Source organism: Temnothorax nylanderi, unplaced genomic scaffold (genome assembly GCF_030848795.1).
Source record: "Temnothorax nylanderi isolate EJ_2023f unplaced genomic scaffold, tnyl_v1.0 TNYL_tig0423_pilon, whole genome shotgun sequence".
NCBI lineage: Eukaryota > Metazoa > Arthropoda > Insecta > Hymenoptera > Formicidae > Temnothorax > Temnothorax nylanderi.
The window spans coordinates 2,581-21,962 of record NW_027249485.1 but is presented as its reverse complement, the minus strand read 5'-3'; the positions used below and the strand labels follow the sequence as shown (position 1 = coordinate 21,962).

The following is a 19,382-nucleotide window of genomic DNA, read 5'->3' as shown; positions in this document are numbered from 1 at the left end:
TTGGCTCGAAAACAACAAAAAAAGTAAACCTTCGCGGTTTGGAGCCACTCGAGCGATCTCGAAGAATGTTCGCACTCAGGAATATTTCCGTCGCGAATATTCCTTTATTCGATTCGCAACAGACCGAATGTGGCGTGTTATTCGTATTTAATTGTATAACGGTCGTGTTTTCTCTTATTATTTAAATAATTAATTTTGTAGATATAAATATGCCAAGTTGCAGTGTTCTTTATAGCTATATACAAAAGAAAATAAATGTATAAAAGAGTTTAATTAAATATTTAATTTAACTTTGTGTAAGTCATTTAAAAAATTAAACTTGTATTCTTTTATTTAATGTATTTAATTCATATAATTATTTACTGCATTATATTTTATTTTACATATATATTGTACCTACGTTAAAAATCAAAATAATAAAAACAAAAATAAAAATAATTACCAAACAATATTTTTTCTTTCGGCATTATATTATTTGTAATTACTATCGATTGATTCCCTATTATTTAACAATGTTATTTCACTTACGAAACATTTTTCAGGACATACATTTATACATCACTATATTCATATTTATTTACATCATTATTTATACACTAGTTTATACATCATTCATCAACTATAGCACTATGCATTCAGAGTACAAGCGTATTTCAATCTAAATTTTATACCCGTTTGCGCTCGGTCAGCAGCGTTCCTTATTGGCGCTGTCATCTTGTGGGCCCAAGTCACGTGCACCAATCACGCGGAATCCTCGAATGGCCAGTCTCTAGTAAAGGGTCTCTAACCACTCTGTAACGCTGTGTGTTTCTTGAGAAATTTTCATGTATCTCCCTTCATTTTATCGTACTATACACACAGAAAAATATCACTCTACAGCCAAGAAAAGCAATTATTTATTTTATTTTATTTATTTTAAGTAATAGGTTTCTTCAATAGAAAATATTATCTTAATAATAGCTTTAAGATATACTTAGCACAAATCTTAGAAAAGCTCATAATTTTGTGCTCAAAACAAGAATTCATTCTTCTTTCAAGAATATTATAGGTACTTCTCTTCAGTAGACTGTATATAGTAAGTAATCCGAATTCTTGTATTAATTAAATATTCTTATTTCAAGTAGGGGAGACCGGGGCCTAACCGTCGCCGGGGTTGAACCGTCAAATCAAATATCTCGGAACCTGTATATTGTGCGAACTCGCTATTAACATTGTAAACGCTGCTTATGGTACCCATGTGACCAACGGAGTTTCGGCAGGTTACCTGCCGTGTTATGATTTTTACGAGGGCAAACGTGTTTTCGGAAGGTGAAAGTTACATTTTCTGCGAGTGGAAATTTTGTAATATCTGCAATAATATTTGCTCTCCAAATCTCGAGGTACGTGATTATAAAGAGTAATGCATGCTGAACACGAATCCAGTGTAGTTTTTTCATTATCGTTGATGTCTAATATTTCGTGGGCGATCAAACCTGAAACTTGTGTTTGGGGTTAATCCGTCAGTCAGCAGTCCGGGTGCATTTCCAAGGCATTTCCGGGCATTTCCAGGCTCACTGCACATGGAATATGGATGAGACGGGAATTACAACCGTTCAGACACCGAATAGAGTCATCGGACGTCGAGGAGTGAAACAAGTCGGGCGAGTGACTTCTGCGGAAAGAGGAACCCTCGTAACTATTTTTTAATAATGTTTCGCATAAAAATTTTAAATAAATTTTTATATTTTCTCTTAAAAACAATTATTAAGATGTATCCTATCATTTTTCAGGATTAGATGTACGTAATATGTATTGAAAATGCAGTGTGACGGTTAAACCCCGGCACTTTTGAGATTTCAATTTTTCCACCGTTGTCGTTTTTGCACCGGTTAAACAAAGCGACGTAGATAAAAATTTCCTATATAAATTTTGTAGCTAAAGGTTCACTCTTTACAGTGGTATACCACATTTAACTAAAATTATTTATTTTTTTGTTAAAAATCGGCACCGAAAAAAAACTGACGGTTAGGCCCCGGTCTCCCCTACTAGACTTGCTAATATCTAGAATATGTTTTGAGTAAATATGATGCTTGCGATGACTTTATGGTAGATTTGTGGATATATGAACTTATCAAATATTTAGAACAAGTAATATTTACTTGCGGGTAGTATATATTTTTATGTGTAGAAAGGACGGTTTGATTTATTTAATAAAATACTTTTAATATTAATGTAATAACATATATGTATATATTTCAATCTACATACAATGGTAATTAATAACCCTTATGAAAAAGTACACTCAACTTTGATGGTTGACACCCAAAGTTGAGTGTTAACACCAAGTTAACACTCAAATTTGGGCGTAAGTTTAGTGTTTGTCATCAAAGTTAAGTGTCAACACTTAAATTTAGGTGTAGATTAAGTGTTGACCATTAAGGTTTAGGTAAGTTGTAGGTTTAATCCTCAATGATGAGTTTATATTGAGAGTTTATTCTCAATGATAAGTGTAGGTTGGGGATTAAGCCTCAATGTTTAGTGTAGGTTGGAGATTGATCGTCATCGTTGGATGTTGGTTTGGTGTTAACAGGGTGTTAACCTTTAATGTTCTATGTCGATTTAATCAGTGTCGCCATGATCCTTTTATCGTTGGGTGTCGTTTATATGTTATTGTGTTAATCTTCGTTAAGTGTCAATTGACGGCTTGGTTTATTGAAAAAGTGTTTCAGATAAAAGTTGAAAGGTTTGAAGGGGGCCAATAGACGATCTCATTGGATTTTGGATCTAGTGCCTGTATTGAGCCCAATAGGGCCTAAGTCAAATTTTTTAAATAAAAACCCCTATTTTTTATTGTACTATCTTTCTCTATTAATTAATTTGAACAACTTTTGTTTGAAAAATTCTTTTATTTGCTTAATACTTTTTGAGATATTCAAGGAAAACTTGGTAACTTTTTCATTATTTAGCTTGTGATATCTTGATGATCGTTTGCCAGAGAAAAAAGTGATACAGAGAACTTTTTAACTTAATTTTATTTCAAAAATGTGCTGTTGCGATAGTATACTCCAATTTTTTTTAAATATTTGTGTATGCATCTTCTTGGAGTGTTTACAAATATTTAAAAAAATTGGAGTGCTATTGCAACAGCATATTCTTAAGACATAATCAAGTCAAAAAATCCTCTATACCACTTTTTCCTCTGGCAAACAATTATCAAGATATCATAAGCTAAATATTGAAAAAGTTACCAAGTTTTCCTTGAATATCTCAAAAAGTATTAGGCAAATAAAAAAATTTTTCAAACAAAAGTTATTTAAATTAATTAATAGAGAAAGATGGTACAATAAAAAATAGGGGTTTTCATTTAAAAAATTTGACTTAGGCCAGCGAGAAATGACCCATCGAATCAACGTCTAATTGACGTCGAAATCATCGATATTACATCATATCGAAATAATGCTCGAAATTTGAAGCTTATTTCGATGTTTGTGCTATATGACATTTTTTAAAAGAAGAGATTATTTGTGACATACATTCATCGCGCCAGACTGTAAACAGGCAAATTATGTATTTTCTGTTAAGACATCGATACTTCATCATTTCGATATCGATTCGAAGCTATTTTAATTTGCCTGTCAAATATATAATAACATTGCCATTATATAGAATGCAATATGAATAAAAAATTATATTGTATTGGCAGACATGGATAATGTAAATATTTTATGATTTGAGTATTATAATAATTGCGTTACAATATTAATTTTTTTAGGCTTCCATTTCCATTAAATAGTTACTTTATAAATGTAAAAGTCACAACAAAATTCCTGTTTGTAATTTCACAATTTTGAAAATTAAAATATTATATAATAGGTACATTTTCAGTACTACATCCGCTCATTTATTAAACAAGAAGTTAAATTAAGCAACTAAATAAATTATTAATATTAAATATTAATACAATAAGATATTTGTATTTACATTTATCAAAATAAAAAATAAGTTCAATTATGAAAATAAATATTAATAAATTGAACTTATTAAAAATTAAATAATTTGTTCAGATATTGCGCTCGAATTCTTTTCGCGTTTTATAACACCCGATCGTTTCACATTAGATGGCGCGACGCGCGAGTCGCCACTCTCAAAGAGCCCCCGCCTCTTTCCTCACTCGTTAGGTGTCATGGCCGCACTTGCTTGCGTTTCTTCGAACGTGTCGAGTCCGTTACCTCTTTCTTGACGGATTGATCGTTGCGGCGCGTGTTCTGGAGACCAACCGAGCGAGAGTCGGATCACCAGGGAAAACTCACCGCCAGGAAAGGGAGAGCTGCGGCAGCTAGCGTCCGAGAGGGAGGATCAAGGCGAGGAGTCCGGTTCAGCGAGCGGAGCCCTTAAGAGATTCTCATTGGGACGCCATATTTGTTACTTTCATTTGAGGGTTCATATGTTTAGAGTTTATACCGTCATTTTTAAGGATTAACCATTAATTGAAGGTTAACTATCACTTGAAGGTTAACCATCATCCAAAGAAAAACCCTTAAAGTTGGGTGTGATTTTGGACCGCCAATTGAAGATTAACCTTCAAATGATGGTTAACCTTCAATTGGCGGTCCGAAATCACACTCAACTTTAAGGGTTTTTCTATGGTGTTTTTTTAACGGTTAACACCAAAAGTTGAGTGTATTTTTCCATAAGGGAATTTCTACCAATATAGTCGAATCTTTTTAGCATTTCCTCGGAATCCAACCACTTGCCGATGCACTCTCGACATTGATTGGCCGGTTTAATCACACATAATATACTTCTACATTCCACGCATTCTATTTTTTTAAACATCTCTAATCCGTATAACTCATTCATAATCGCGTGCCAGGACCGCTTAAATACGTAACCTGGCAATCTGCGATTACGACGGAACGGATAGCACGCCTCGCATAATCGCTCTCGCGGGTGCACTCCCCATACGTAGAACGGTCGAATTCCGATTACACAATGATATCTGTTCAACATATGATATGGGCTATAATCTTCGTCGTAGACTTCGAGGAGGACCCCGTCAGCCTCCAGCGGTTCTACCGGTGGTCTCATAGTTTCTGTAAAAGTATACTATTTTTTAAAATCTTTAAATTTGTAAAAATAAAATATAATAAATTATTATTATTATTATTATTATTATTACTATTATATTTCTCTCTTACCTTTGTCAATAGAAGTTTTCACTTGTGCAAATAAGTCTTCTGTTTCAATAACTTTTAATGTTACTGACATTGAGTAGATTGAACATTTATTACAATAAAATAATACTTGTTACTGACATTGAGTAGAGAATCAGGTATTGTGATAAACCGGAGTGTATGTTATTTGTGTGTGTGTGTGTGTGAGTGTATAGTTACCGCGGGTGTTACATTGGTGTGGGGGTGATCGGGTAGAATCTTTGAAGGGGAAACCTATTCAATGCACATCCTTCCCGCTATTATTACAATTAGTTTAGGATTGAAGTTACATGAATTTAACTATGTATGTATGGGATGTATATGAGTATTTGAATTAGATTAAAACATAAAGGAAAATAAATAATATTTATACTATTAGACGTGTTAATTATCAGTCTATGGTGATCACCTCGGGATCGACTACTTTCTCGAGGGTGGCTGAGCGATGGAATAACTCTTTTACGAGGTAAACGGGAATTTTATACGGGAATTCATGGTTGGGGATAAAAACGAGAGTGATGTGGCGGGAATCGGCCTTGAGGATGACCGAGCGAAGTTCGTTAATGTCGAACTTCCCAGGACCAATGGTAAAAGTCCCTTCCGGAATGTGTTTAGTATAGGGGGGAAAATACGCGGGTATATTGCGAAGGAAATGCGGGTGTTGAGGACCTTCCTCTAGAACCTCAACGGTCGAGACGGTCGACAGCGTCGGGGATGGTCCTCTGGAAAGTTCCTCGAAAGGAACAGGGGAATATGACCTCTCCTGTATGGGGAGAGGATTGGAGGCAGGCGAGAGGGAGGGGGAATCGGGAAGTTCCCCGGGGCGAACCGGGGAATACGAGCAGGGAGGAAGAATCAGGTGTATCGGGGAGCACGCGATAACAAAGGAGGCGGGAAGGCGAATTAGGAGGCGGCGACCGCGCGGCGCCTCGATCCCCGCGTTCGGCTTAAATAACTCTCCCGGCAAATTGTCTGAAATTGAATTTTCGTTTCATCGCTATGTGCGCTTACCGATTACAATCAAAGTTAGGATTGTTGGTGAAAGTGCTCCGGTGTGTTTATATTCCATGATGAAACTTTATGGTTGCACAAGATTAGATCGAGCAACAATGCATACGGATATTGAGTCTGCGGATGACAAAGCAAGCAGGGCCAAACGCAAAAAAAAAACAGATTGAAGATGTGTCAGATGAAAATTCAAATGACTATACAGATGAAGAATTAGACAACTACTCAAGAAAGAAAAGCAAGAAGGGTGAAAGTGGTATCAGTAATGTCAAGAAGCGCAAAATCCAACCGCCTCAGTTCCCCATCTTTGGTTCTTTGCCGGGTAATGCTGTAAAAATAAATTGTTATTTATAAAGACTTATTTGTGAAGAATTTGTTTGTAATACTTATTTGTAAAACAAATAAGTTTTTTATGCTTTAAATAATCTATTACTTTATTTACTTTATTTTTCATGTACGTCCAAATCTGATCCAAATGTTGTAGTACTAAAATCTGTTTTAAATCTGTTTATCTGTTTTTTTTTCTATTTATAAGTAACTTCTTCAATATATCCATCCTAATGGACTTTAACACATTAACTGATTACTAAACATTGTCTGAGCGCTCTCATAGGATAAACTTATTTTCATATTTCTTAGAAGGTTTTTTAATTTAAATCTTCAGATGTTGATGTAAATAAAACAACCCGAAATATTGAAGGGTCTTCCAAAAGAACATTGAAAGGTAAAATCTTTCGAGGCAATAAAAATTTATCATATAAGAAAACTGAAGGTACCTGTTATTCTTTTGATTAAATTATGTTCAGCACTTTCTTAATTTATTTTGGGATAATGTTACATTTCACCTCTTTCATGCAAAAGGGACCTCCACAAAAAGACGAATATCAAACAAGCCAGGTCAAATTGTTGAAAATAAAGGTGGAAAAGAAAATATTGCTCTGAATGATCAACACGACCAATCTGGTATTTAACTTTATTTTTGCATTGTAATACTGCAATCTATGTGACATATGTGGTTTTGTATCTGAGATTCTCGCATCAATGCTTTGTAATTTCTAGATAAAAGCTTTGAAGAAATGTCTATGACAGAGTTTGTCTCAAGGATTAATGGTACAGAAAAGAGCAAAACTGGAACAGGTGTGTTTTTTATATAGAGAGTGAAATTACAGAGTAAGTAATATGGATCTTTACATCATTTTCTATAGCACACTCAAGTACATTAATGTTTCACCATAAGCAGCATCAAATTTGGATATTTCGAGGTACATGTATCTAGATATTTGTGTATCATGATTCAGGATTGTTTGATAATTTGGCATCATTAAACGTTTAATATGTGTGAAAAGTTAAATGTAAACAAAAAGAAATAGCTCATACAATAAGTAAATTTATAAAGTAATTTCGGATTTCTTACTAACAATCATGATGCACAAATATCTATAGATACATACGTCGTACCCGCCAAAAATATTAAAATTTGACGCAAATTTATGTCTTAAGGCATTAATGCACTACAATATGCACGAATCTGTGGTATATACCTATAAATATTCTTATAATAAGATTAATAAAGGAAATACCTTTTCATATAATGTTATTTGCAGGGAATATTGGATTAAAACGTTGTGCCACGAGTACTCCTAACAAAAATGGTACATCAAAACTAAGTTGTTCCAAAACAGTCGAAGAGAATGGTTAGTGATGTTTTTTATTTTAGCATTGTCATAAGCATACAGAGATATTTTATACTTCTCCTTTTTTACAGCAAATAATGACGAGATTCCAGTCTCAGGTGAAGATGATTTTGATTGTCATGATGATCGAGAAAAAGATATGTCCGACAGGACATATGACCCGCATATGGATATAGATATGGATATTAGGGGTTCATCTGATTGTAAGTCAGTTTGTGTACACCCTCTTTATATATCAATTACAACTTCTTTGATTCTTCTTTAATTTGGTTTTTCACAGCGAGTTCAGAAGCTGACGAAAACAAAAGTCTGGAGAACATAACTGAAGAGGAAGAACCAAATGAGGACGATCCAGTTCAAACAGATACAGCCGCCGACACAGATGGAAAAAGAACAGGCGTCATAGGTACCATTTACTATATTCATGAGTACAATATTATTTGTATAGTTTGATGAATATTAAATTTAATACATTTCTTGGTTTTCAGCACTTTTGAAACAAATGTATGAGAAAACTAAAAAAATAGAACAAAGGCAGACAAACTTAGAAAACAATATCGAGGAGATTAAGCAACTTCTACTTTCTAGAACAGAGACTTTGACTCACCCTAAAAATTTACCAAAGCTGCCTCTACAAGCTTATGCTGATTCAAAACACTTGGAGGAAAAAATAAATCGAGAAGAGTCACAGAAAGACTATGTTGTAAGTATAAAGAAGTTATTAATTATTCAGTATTCTCTGCTTTTTATTAACATTGTCATATCTTTTTCAGATCAAGAGACTGTGTCTAGCTGCTAGAGGGACCAGTGATAAAGAATGAGCCAAGCGAGTAATGGAAAAATTAATGTCCAATCATGTTGGTACCTTTTACAGTTGTTACGTCCTGCGAACTCCACGATTTCCCTTTTTCGCTTAAATTCCTCTGCGCTCAGGATAGCCGTTAAGATTAGGATAAGGTAAACTAAGCACGGACGGTTGTCGATCGACGAGTGAGCCTTGATCCTTGCACATTCCTTTTCCTTTTTTTTTTATAAGGGTAAAGTATCTGTTTACCTAGGCGCTTAAACGCAACCTTCCAAATGACGAATTAGTGACGGACGGGGCATACGTAACAGGATTTTCATCGGCTTTGTCAGGCCTAAAACTGAAAGAATGTAAACCTGGCGACTCGACGCGCCAAATGGGCCTTAATGGGTTGATGAAGATCTTTATTGCATCAAGCGAGCTTTCAAAATGCACGTACGATGTTTCCGGCAAGCGGAAACAAAGCCTGAGACGTGTCCGTAAATACACGTGGCGGAGTTTTTGCTTGCATTTAAGATTGAGAGGTGTGCATCGTCCGTCAACACTAAAAAAGAAACCCTAATAAAGGAGAAACCTAACCGAAAAACAAGTGAGTCACTGGAGGAAGCGATGGGTTGCACCCCCAATAAGGCAGTGGGGGCCTTACGAGAAGACTCGCCAATGAACAGTCGGAAAAATCGACAACCGTCTCTAAACTTCTAGGATAGGCAAAGACTTAAGAATCTAGCTCTTGGATGAGAAACATCTCGCCCAATAAGAAATCCTTCAGACAAAAATTAGAAACATCCCTCCAACCAGAAGTTCCCAAAAATGAAAACCTGACACATCCCACACGCGATTCACCCTTCCCATCCTTAGAACTTTCCTATATAAATCTCGACATCGCAGCACTTGCTCTCTTAGTTCAGCTTCTCTTCTGACGGTTCACCTCTTCGGCCCAGTTCAATTTACTTCGCCTCTCTTCCGTTTACGAACACTATCACATTCAAATCCGATCTCAAGTTTTAAGTTAAATTCTGTGCGTGGACTTAAACTCACCGAGTGTCGACGAGAGGCTATCCACAGGGCCCAAAGAGATCCAGCTAGTTACCCACGGGGCTCAAAAAGATTCAGCTGTTCTACTTTAGTTCGATCAGCACCAAGAAGTAAGTCCTCTACATACCTATTCACATACTGATATCGGGCCCCTTTTATCATTATCTTACCCCTTTTGTATTCACTCGAACACTCACGCGTTCGGGAAGTCCCTCGGTTAAACATTAAACATTAACCCTTCCAACCCTCCAATTCTTTTCACTATTCCGAATTAGCCGATTTATCGGTGGATTCGGGGGAATCTCTATTGTTCCGAATTAGCCGATTTTTCGGTGGAGTCGGAATAATCTCTGTTCGTTGTTCCGAATTAGCCGATTTATCGGTGGATTCGGAATAGTCTCTATTGTTCTGAATTAGCCGATTTTTCGGTGGAGTCGGAATAATCTCTGTTCGTTGTTCCGAGTTAGCCGATTTATCGGTGGATTCGGAATAGTCTCTATTGTTCTGAATTAGCCGATTTTTCGGTGGACTCGGAATAATCTCCCTTCGTTGTTCCGAGTTAGCCGATTTTTTCGGTGGGCTCGGAATAATCTCTCTCTATTATTTCGAGTTAGCTGACTCGTCAGTGGATTCGAGGTATTCTTTTGATTTCTTTAATCTCCGAAACCCGAGGTGACTTCCCCACAGTTAAAGGACTTTAATATTTAACAATCCGCTAACTTGTAGTGGATTCGGGCTGTCCCACCCACAAGAGGTCGAAAAACGCCGCGAGACACGAAAGGAATCGTCGGAACAAGCGGGGACGAAGGGAGCTTGACATCCCGCAGGAATCGATCAACGCAGGTCCTCCGCGACTCGCCACTCCACCCCCTCCCCCAGCTTTTACAGAAGAACCCTGTTCTTCACAGCAGAATCGCCCCGTTTTCCCCCTTTCTCGCCCTGTCGTCCTGCCTTCTCGCCCTTTCCCCCCCATCTTCTCGCCCTGTTTGTCGCGTGGCCCCGTTTCGCGTGGTCCCCGTCAACCCCGATCCCGCCACCCTCCTCGAACCTCCCCACTCCCCCTCCTCTTCCCGAGGACCATCCCCGACTCCGTCGACCGCCTCGACCCTTGACACCCACGAGGAAATGGTCGGTCCCGAAATAGTGACCCTAGATTGACAATTATTATTTTTTTTTTATCCATAAATTCTTGTCCCTCTGCTTTCACTCCCCAAATTTTTCTTTATATTTAGTTCTTAATGTCGACTTAAATTAGTTTCAAGTACTCATAAACACCGCACCCACACCTAACCAAATCATTATGCTATTCAATCCCGATCTCGATGTAATAATAGCGGGCAGGATGTCCACTTGCAAATAGATTTCCCCTCAAAAGGTCCTGCCCGATCGCCCCGCACTTTTGTTATACCCGCGAAGAATGCGCATACCAACTCTCCATTATATACATATACACATTTTACACTAACCCCTAGTTTATAAATATATTTTTTTTTATACTAAATAACATTTTTTTTATGTCAAATAAATATAATTACTTATGTTAAAGACATCTCCATTCTTTCTTTAATTTAAGACCTCAATTACCACCCATCTCCCACTCGAAATCGCACGAGGTCCGATCCTAAGTTAAAGGGATTAAATTCCTTGATTTAAAAAAGGACCGACGATCGCACCGCTCACGGAAGGCGTCCTAGGGTCCCTGCGGACCCTGACCCTTCCAGAGTCATAAAAGTGCGTTCGGCTCGCGCCACGCGCCTCAGAGCGCGTACCTGCGAGCAGTATTCTTAAGCGTCTAGTTGCGTCCTTCCTTACCCCGACCCCTCTGGTTAGCCTTTCCTTCGCTTTCCCAGATTTTCTTATACTAATCCCGGGGTTGGACGTAACAGAACTTAAAAATTGGGGGCTCGTCCGGGATTTTGGTGTGATTTTTCGAGAGTGGTGATGAATACGAGGTCAAAATCTGATAAAGATCAAGTTGACGATCTCTATAAACAAGCCCTAGAGAATCAAGGCAAAATTATACCTAGCTCTACACCATATACATCCACTCCCTTTCCTAACATTAAATCAGCACCTAGACAACTTTTCACCCCAAACGTTGGCGAGACCGCGGAGGACAAATCAAATATAACCGACGCGTCCGATTTCACCCTTCGCGTTTCTGATTCCTGGGATAAAACAATACTACCTGTGCGGCAAGATCAGTATAATTCTTTTATAAGCATCGCAGGAACAATGGCCCACGTTAACCCTTTCGCCACATTAAAATACGCGGTAGAGGCCGTTCCCTTCTTTGACGGAAAAAATATTCCGTTAACATATTTTATCGAGGGATGCGAGGAAGCGAAAGCTATGCTGCCCGCTGAGGCAGAATCTCAATTCACTAAAATAATCAGAACCCGAATTATAGGCGAAGCTCGTCGTACCATACAAGATCAAGATTTCGATACGGTAGCCTCGTTAACAAAATATTTAGAACAAGTCTATGGCGCTGCTAAAAATATTTATCAATTACAAGGAGAGTTAGGTTGCATCTATCAAAAATAGAGGAAGATGTAGTAACTTACGCGAATCGGGTCAAATTGTTGGGAAAACAGATACTAGAAGCACATAAAAATTCAGGACATGCTGCCGCTCCGGTCAAAATATTAAAGCCTCTTTAGAAAGGGACATGTGTAAATGTTTCATTAGAGGGTTGAAACCGGAAATTGAACAAAGAGTGACAAGAAATTTGGATGTCCAAGCCACTGTGGCCGACGCATTGAGAATAGAAAGAGAGCTGTACGAAATGACAGATTTACGACAGGGTCAAGGTAATCTTGCAGGCAAAACATCGAACACTAATCGTTTGCGGGAAACCTGCCAGATCTGTTATAAAGAGGGACATTCAGCCTCTAACTGTAGGAAATTAACTCAGCCTTTCGCCGCAACCTCATAATAAAATTGATCTTGGAACCGAAATTCTCATATGTCAGATATGTAAAAAACGCGGGCATAGCGCCGACAAATGTCGCCTCCGCGACCCTCAGGCCCGACGATCCGTCAATGTAATTCAAGAAAGTCATGTCACTTGTCAATTGTGTTCAAAATCCGGTCACGATGCTAAATCTTGTAGAACAAATACTATTAACAATCAGAGTAAACCGACCATAATTTGTCAATGGTGTGATAAACCGGGACATTCGGCTAACAATTGCTGGAAAAAGCAAACGAACAACGCGACACGGCAAACAGACCGAAAATTGTCTGCCAGATTTGTAATGGTGTCGGGCATATCGCAAAAAACTGTCGAAATAAAATGGAACAAACGCGACACCTAAAACCTCATTATTTTGTCGTTATTGCAAAGGAGAAGGGCATCTCCTCGAAAATTGCGAATTACGCATTGCGAGTAATAACCGCAGGCAAGCAATTATTAATCAGGAAAACTCCAATGGCCCCTCGAAGTCGGGTGTGCAGCAGGGGTCCGAACGGATCTCACACCCATCAACATCTCAGAAAACTCAATAGACAAAAAATCAATAGAGATACGACCCGTAACCGTAAATCTCGATAAACACCGTCGCGTGCCGACTATTCAGGTAGATTTCGGTAAACCAATTTCACACGTTACCCTTATGCTGGATACCGGTTCCGGCCCGAATTTAATTAAAGAAAAATTTTTATCAATAACAATACAGTCAATCACAATAAACTTTTGCAATTAAGCGGTATAAATGAATACCCCGTTTATACCCTCGGAGAGGTTATTTTACCACTTTTTGAAAAGCCAGTAACTTTTAACGTAGTGTCAGATGATTTGCCGATTCCACAAGCCGGTCTATTAGGGAACGACTTTTTTCAGCAAACTTCCTCAAACATAGATTACGCGACGGGACACTTAACGTATCAGGAATTAGTATACCTTTCCTCTCACCGGAAACTATTACAGCTTTTCCGCGGTCAGAATCTCTATTTTTTATAAGAGTGGAAAATCCAGAAAATAAAAATAGGATATCTACCAAAATTAAAAATAGCCCACGGGATTTATCTAGCAGATACCATAGTAGAAAACAATTCCGGAAAGGCATATTTAAAAGTTATAAGTACTTTGGACGAAGAAGTGGAAGTTCAAGTACCAACCCTGCGTCTTAAACCATTAAACGAATTATTTGACAATCCTGAGTCAAATATGGAGACGCATAATAACCGAGAAGAAATTGCGAATACGCAAATTAACCCTCGACACTTAGTGGATAATCAAGTTTATTGTAAAATAATTGACGGAACAAATGAAGAAGAAACAAAAGATGACATCAATAATGAAAATAAAAATAATTATGCAGGTTCGAATAGTGAAGACGGGATTATAAATGAGAATAAAATTATGAGAGAAAGTATGAAATCAGATAAAACTCTTAATCTAGATATTCAGGAGGAAGGTTTCCAAATCTTTCCCGAAATGCTAGATTCCCAAAATCCTGGAGGGGAAGTTACCAAACCCCTCCTGAAATATTAAATAATTCGAAAATCTCTGGAGGGGGAAGTTACCAAACCTCTCCAGAAGATTCCCAAAATCCTGGAGGGGAAGTTACCAAACCCCTCCTGAAATATTGAATAACAAAATCTCTGGAGGGGGAAGTTACCAAACCCCTCCTGAAATATTAAATAATTCCAAAATCTCTGGAGGGGGAAGTTACCAAACCTCTCCAGAAGATTCCCAAAATCCTGGAGGGGGAAGTTACCAAACCCTCCTGAAATATTAAATAATTCCAAAATCTCTGGAGGGGGAAGTTACCAAACCTCTCCAGAAGATTCCCAAAATCCTGGAGGGGGAAGTTACCAAACCCCTCCTGAAATATTAAATAATTCCAAAATCTCTGGAGGGGGAAGTTACCAAACCTCTCCAGAAGATTCCCAAAATCCTGGAGGGGGAAGTTACCAAACCCCTCCTGAAATATTGAATAACAAGATCTCGGAGGAGGGGGTTACCAAACCTCTCCAGAAGATTTAAATAATCCTAGAATTGCAGAGGTAAATTTCCAGACTCTTCTAATATATTCTACTCCCGTCGATTGCGAGGAGGGAAGTAACCAAACCTCACTACGTAATACGACAGAATTTTGTTTAAGAGGGCCGAAAGTTGAGAGCTCTTTAAATCATGTAGAGAAAATAATATTTCCAAGGGTTGGAATACCCATAAAAAGTGCAGATATTAATAAGAATAATACTTCTCATGTTACTATTGGAGAACTCATGAGAAGAGTAAAATCATATAATCCTAATATGGAAAAGATTTATGAATTAACAGAAAAAGTAAACCGTCTTCAAAAACTTGGCTTGCGCACAAGCTCGATTCCAAAAAATAATGGAAAATTTCCGGTATAAACGTAAATCAAAGCAACATCAGCTAATGTCAGAAGCACCGACTAATGACATTATTTCAAGTGAATGTTTGTATCATCCGGAGAACCTAAGAAAGATAGGCTTACGGAGATTACGAAATTGCTACGACTAGGCATTTAAATACTGAAGAAAGGAAAAGCGTTATAAACTCATAAGTAATAGTCAAGATCGATTTCATATTCCCGGAGACAAATTAACAGCAACTCATGTGTTGCGACATCAATACCGACAACAGATGATCGACCTATAAATACTCGACAATATAGATTTCCGCAAATCCACAAGGAGGAAATAAATAAACAGGTAAGAGAACTGCTCGAAACAGGGATCATAAAACCCTCTCAGTCACCTTACAATACACCCATTGGATAGTGCCAAAAAAGGAAGACTCAAAAGGAAACAAACGTTGGAGAATGGTATTAGATTTCCGAGGTGTGAACGAAAAAAACTATGGGCGATGCCTACCCATTACCGAATATTGTCGAAATTATTGATCAATTAGGCAATGCAAAATATTTCACAGTATGTGATCTCGCCTCTGGATTTCACCAATAGAAATGGATCCTGCAGATAGCCACAAAACCGCATTTACCACTCCTAATGGCCATTATGAATTCGTAAGAATGCCTTTCGGGTTTAAAGAATGCTCCCGCCACTTTCCAACGACTAATGGACCTAATACTAACAGGAATAGAAGGTGTATTTATCTACATGGACGATATTATTATTTCCCGCTCCTACGTTAGAAGAACATGAAAGAAGATACAAATTAGTAATAGAACGACTCCGCCAAGCTAATTTGAAATTACAGCCAGATAAATGTGAATTCTTAAAAACCGAAGTGGCGTACTTGGGACACATAATAAGTAGCGATGGAATTAAACCCGATCCAAAAAAATTGGAAGCCGTATAAGACAATTCCCTAGGCCAAAAACACCGAAAAATATTAAACAATTTCTTGGATTAGCAGGGTATTACAGAAGATTTATACCAAATTTTTCCAAATTAGCCTAAACCTTTAACAAATTTATTAAAAAACGATTACGCCTTTTAACTGGACATCTGTTCAAGAAGAATCTTTCGAAATGTTGAAACAGAAATTATGCGAAGAACCAGTCTTGCAATATCCCGACTTTTCGACACCTTTCATTTTAACTACCGACGCTTCCGGAACTGCCGTAGGGGGCATATTATCGCAAGGAGAAATAAACAAAGATCGGCCAATAGCATACGCGTCGCGAACTTTAACCGACAACGAACTAAAATACGACACTTATGAAAAGGAAGCTTTAGCGATAATATATTGCGTCAAACATTTCCGACCATATCTATACGGGCGAAAATTTACTCTAGTTACAGATCATAAACCCTTGCTTTGGTTCAAAATGCACAAGATGCAAACATGAGAATTCTCCGTTGGAGATTGAAATTAGCGGAGTACGAATACGACGTAGTATATAAAGCAGGCAAGACCAATGTTAACGCCGATGCCTTGTCAAGAAACCCGGTAAATTTCGAAGAAGCAGACTGCAACGTAATTAATCATAAAAAGCTTTTAAATCCGAATGATCCCAGAGATGCAGAAACAATTGCTAAAATGTTAGGAAGAAATCTGATGAGGAGGAGGAGACGAGGATTTCGATCTATACCTTTCAGATGACGAAAAATGGAAGATTTACCACCTAACGATAATCCACCTGATAGAAACAAAGATTCTATACCTTTTACGCAGGAAGAACTGCCGTGAGCCGCCGAAATCGGAAATTGTAGAAAAAGCAATTAGTCCACGATCCTCCTAATTATAATAGAATACAAACTCGAAGCCAGACAGCGAAAAATATGCATGATCAGCAAGAAAGATCACAGGATCAGGGAGATGAAATCGAGGAGGTAGAAGAAAGAAACGATCCGCCAGACAAAGAAAGTGACATAGAAGATAATGAAATAGACGAAGAAAGACGAATCTGACGACCCCGCTCACAAAATAAAAATCCACGAATAAAATCCACCATTATTGATATCAAATACTCAAAGGCAATATAATAGAAACTCGCGATTTGCTATTTTTACGTAAAGATACGTGGCATACTTTGTCGACACTAGTGGAAAACCATTAGATTCCGGATCACAAAGCTATTCGAACGAAACGAGATCCCACGCTTGAGCCCGCTTACCTTAGGTAAAGCAAAGGCCGTAAAGTATAAAAAAATATTACCATATAGCCTACCCATCAGTGAAGGACAACGGGAGGGCCCAACAATGACCCTAACGCAGATTATTACAGTTATAAAACACTTACAGGACGTTCGCCGACAGGACTAAAATTAGAAACACTCAGCATCGCAAAAACAGATTTTGTTAACAATGTACCATGGAATAATATAAAATCTGTTTTACAATTAATTTTACTAATTCAACAACCAAACTAATCATATGTAACGGATTAATTAAATACCCTCCTAGAGATCTCCGTTCTATTATAATCGGCGAAATGCACTGTTCGCCTACCGGAGGACACCGAGGTGTTACAAAGACATATCATAGAATTAAACATAAATATTATTGGGAGAACTTAAAATCCGACGTTCAACAATATATACAACAATGCTTACAATGTCAATTGAAAAAATTAGTGCGAGTAAAAACTAAACAACCTATGATAATTACTGACACACCAGGATCTTCTTTCGACAAGGTAGCAATGGATATCGTAGGACCTCTGTCCAAAACCGAAAGAGGCAACGAATATATTTTAACCTTACAAGATCAATTAACTAAATTTTGCATGGGAGTACCCCTACCAGATCAAACTTCCGAAACAATAGCGGAAGCCTTCGTGGACAGATTTATCTGTGTATTAGGGGCACCTAAAGCAATATTGACCGACCAAGGAAGAAATTTTATTAGCGATTTAATGAGAAAGATTGCTAAGATATTCAGAATACGCAAATTTCGCACAACTGCCTTTCACCCTCAATCAAACGGATCATTAGAAAGATCACATCATGCATTAGGAGAATATCTTAAACAATATGCAAATGAGCAAAAGCAGTGGGATAGATGGATTAGTCTTGCAATGTTTAATTATAATACCAGCATACATGAAGCAACAAAACATACCCCGTACGAATTAGTTTTCGGTAAAATAGCCAGGATTCCATCAAGCGAGCCTCTGGCTCCAGAAGATAAATTAGGAAATTACAACGAATATTTGATAAATCTCGTCACGCAGCTTCACACTATACAGACGAACGCTCGTGAAAACGTCGTCGAAGCTAAATTCAAATCCAAGAAACACTACGACAAAAAAATTAACCCTCGAACCTTTAAACCTGGAGACCACGTGTTTTTGCTAAAAGGGCCTAAACCAGGTAAATTTGGAGATCAATATACTGGACCTCATGAAATCTTAGAAATACTGAATAAAAACAACGTGAAAATCAGAATCAAGAAAAATAGCCGAGTTGTACACCCCAACCGATTGCGAATTTCTCATATCAAACCAATAAATAAATAAATAAATAAATGAATAATTAAATAGATACAATATACTATAAAAACAACTCAATAAATTTCAGATGGATCCCCGGATTAAAGGAGTAACCACAATATTAATAATAACCATATGGATACGCCAAACCTACGGAATAATAGGATATGATTGTACTTCCCCAACTACCAATTTAACAACCTTATCATTAATAAACGTTGAAGAATGCGATATTCCACTACCAAAGGTCAATTCTAGCCAAGTCTTCATACAATTATTGCAGCTCAACGAATTCGAATCTGTAAAAGTGATACAATGCAAAGTAGAAATCGATCGTACGATCCGGAAATGTGGAATGTTTTCTCATAATTCGGACGTTCTAAATGGAAAATACGCATATATACACGAAGTAACCAGGGAGGCCTGCATACGAATGCATTATTATGGAACTCTCGAATTTAAAGGAACATACATAGTAGCACTAAAATCTAACCAGACCACCAGTCGCCCGGCGGTCCTAACTGGCGTTGTGGACGCCGACGGAAAATGTTCTGGAGGATCCTATTCAGACCTTTACGGAACGTGGACAAATGTTCTCGTACAGGCAACTGTCACAATCACCTTGCAAGATTACTTAGCTAACGTTAAACTAAACACTAACCGTATACAACTTAGATCAGGAGTGGTCTGTGATTTTAGTACCGCCAGATGCACCGATATAGAAGGAGGAGATACCTTTTGGGAGTCCATACCTAATGACTCCTGTAAATTCA

The 19,382-nt window shown here is 37.6% G+C and overlaps 1 pseudogene; it reads left to right on the top strand.

Annotated features, from left to right (window-relative positions):
- The first annotated feature begins 7,706 nt into the window (after window positions 1-7,706).
- Window positions 7,707-8,766, top strand: LOC139782543 (uncharacterized; annotated as a pseudogene).
- Window positions 8,767-19,382: the final 10,616 nt, after the last annotated feature.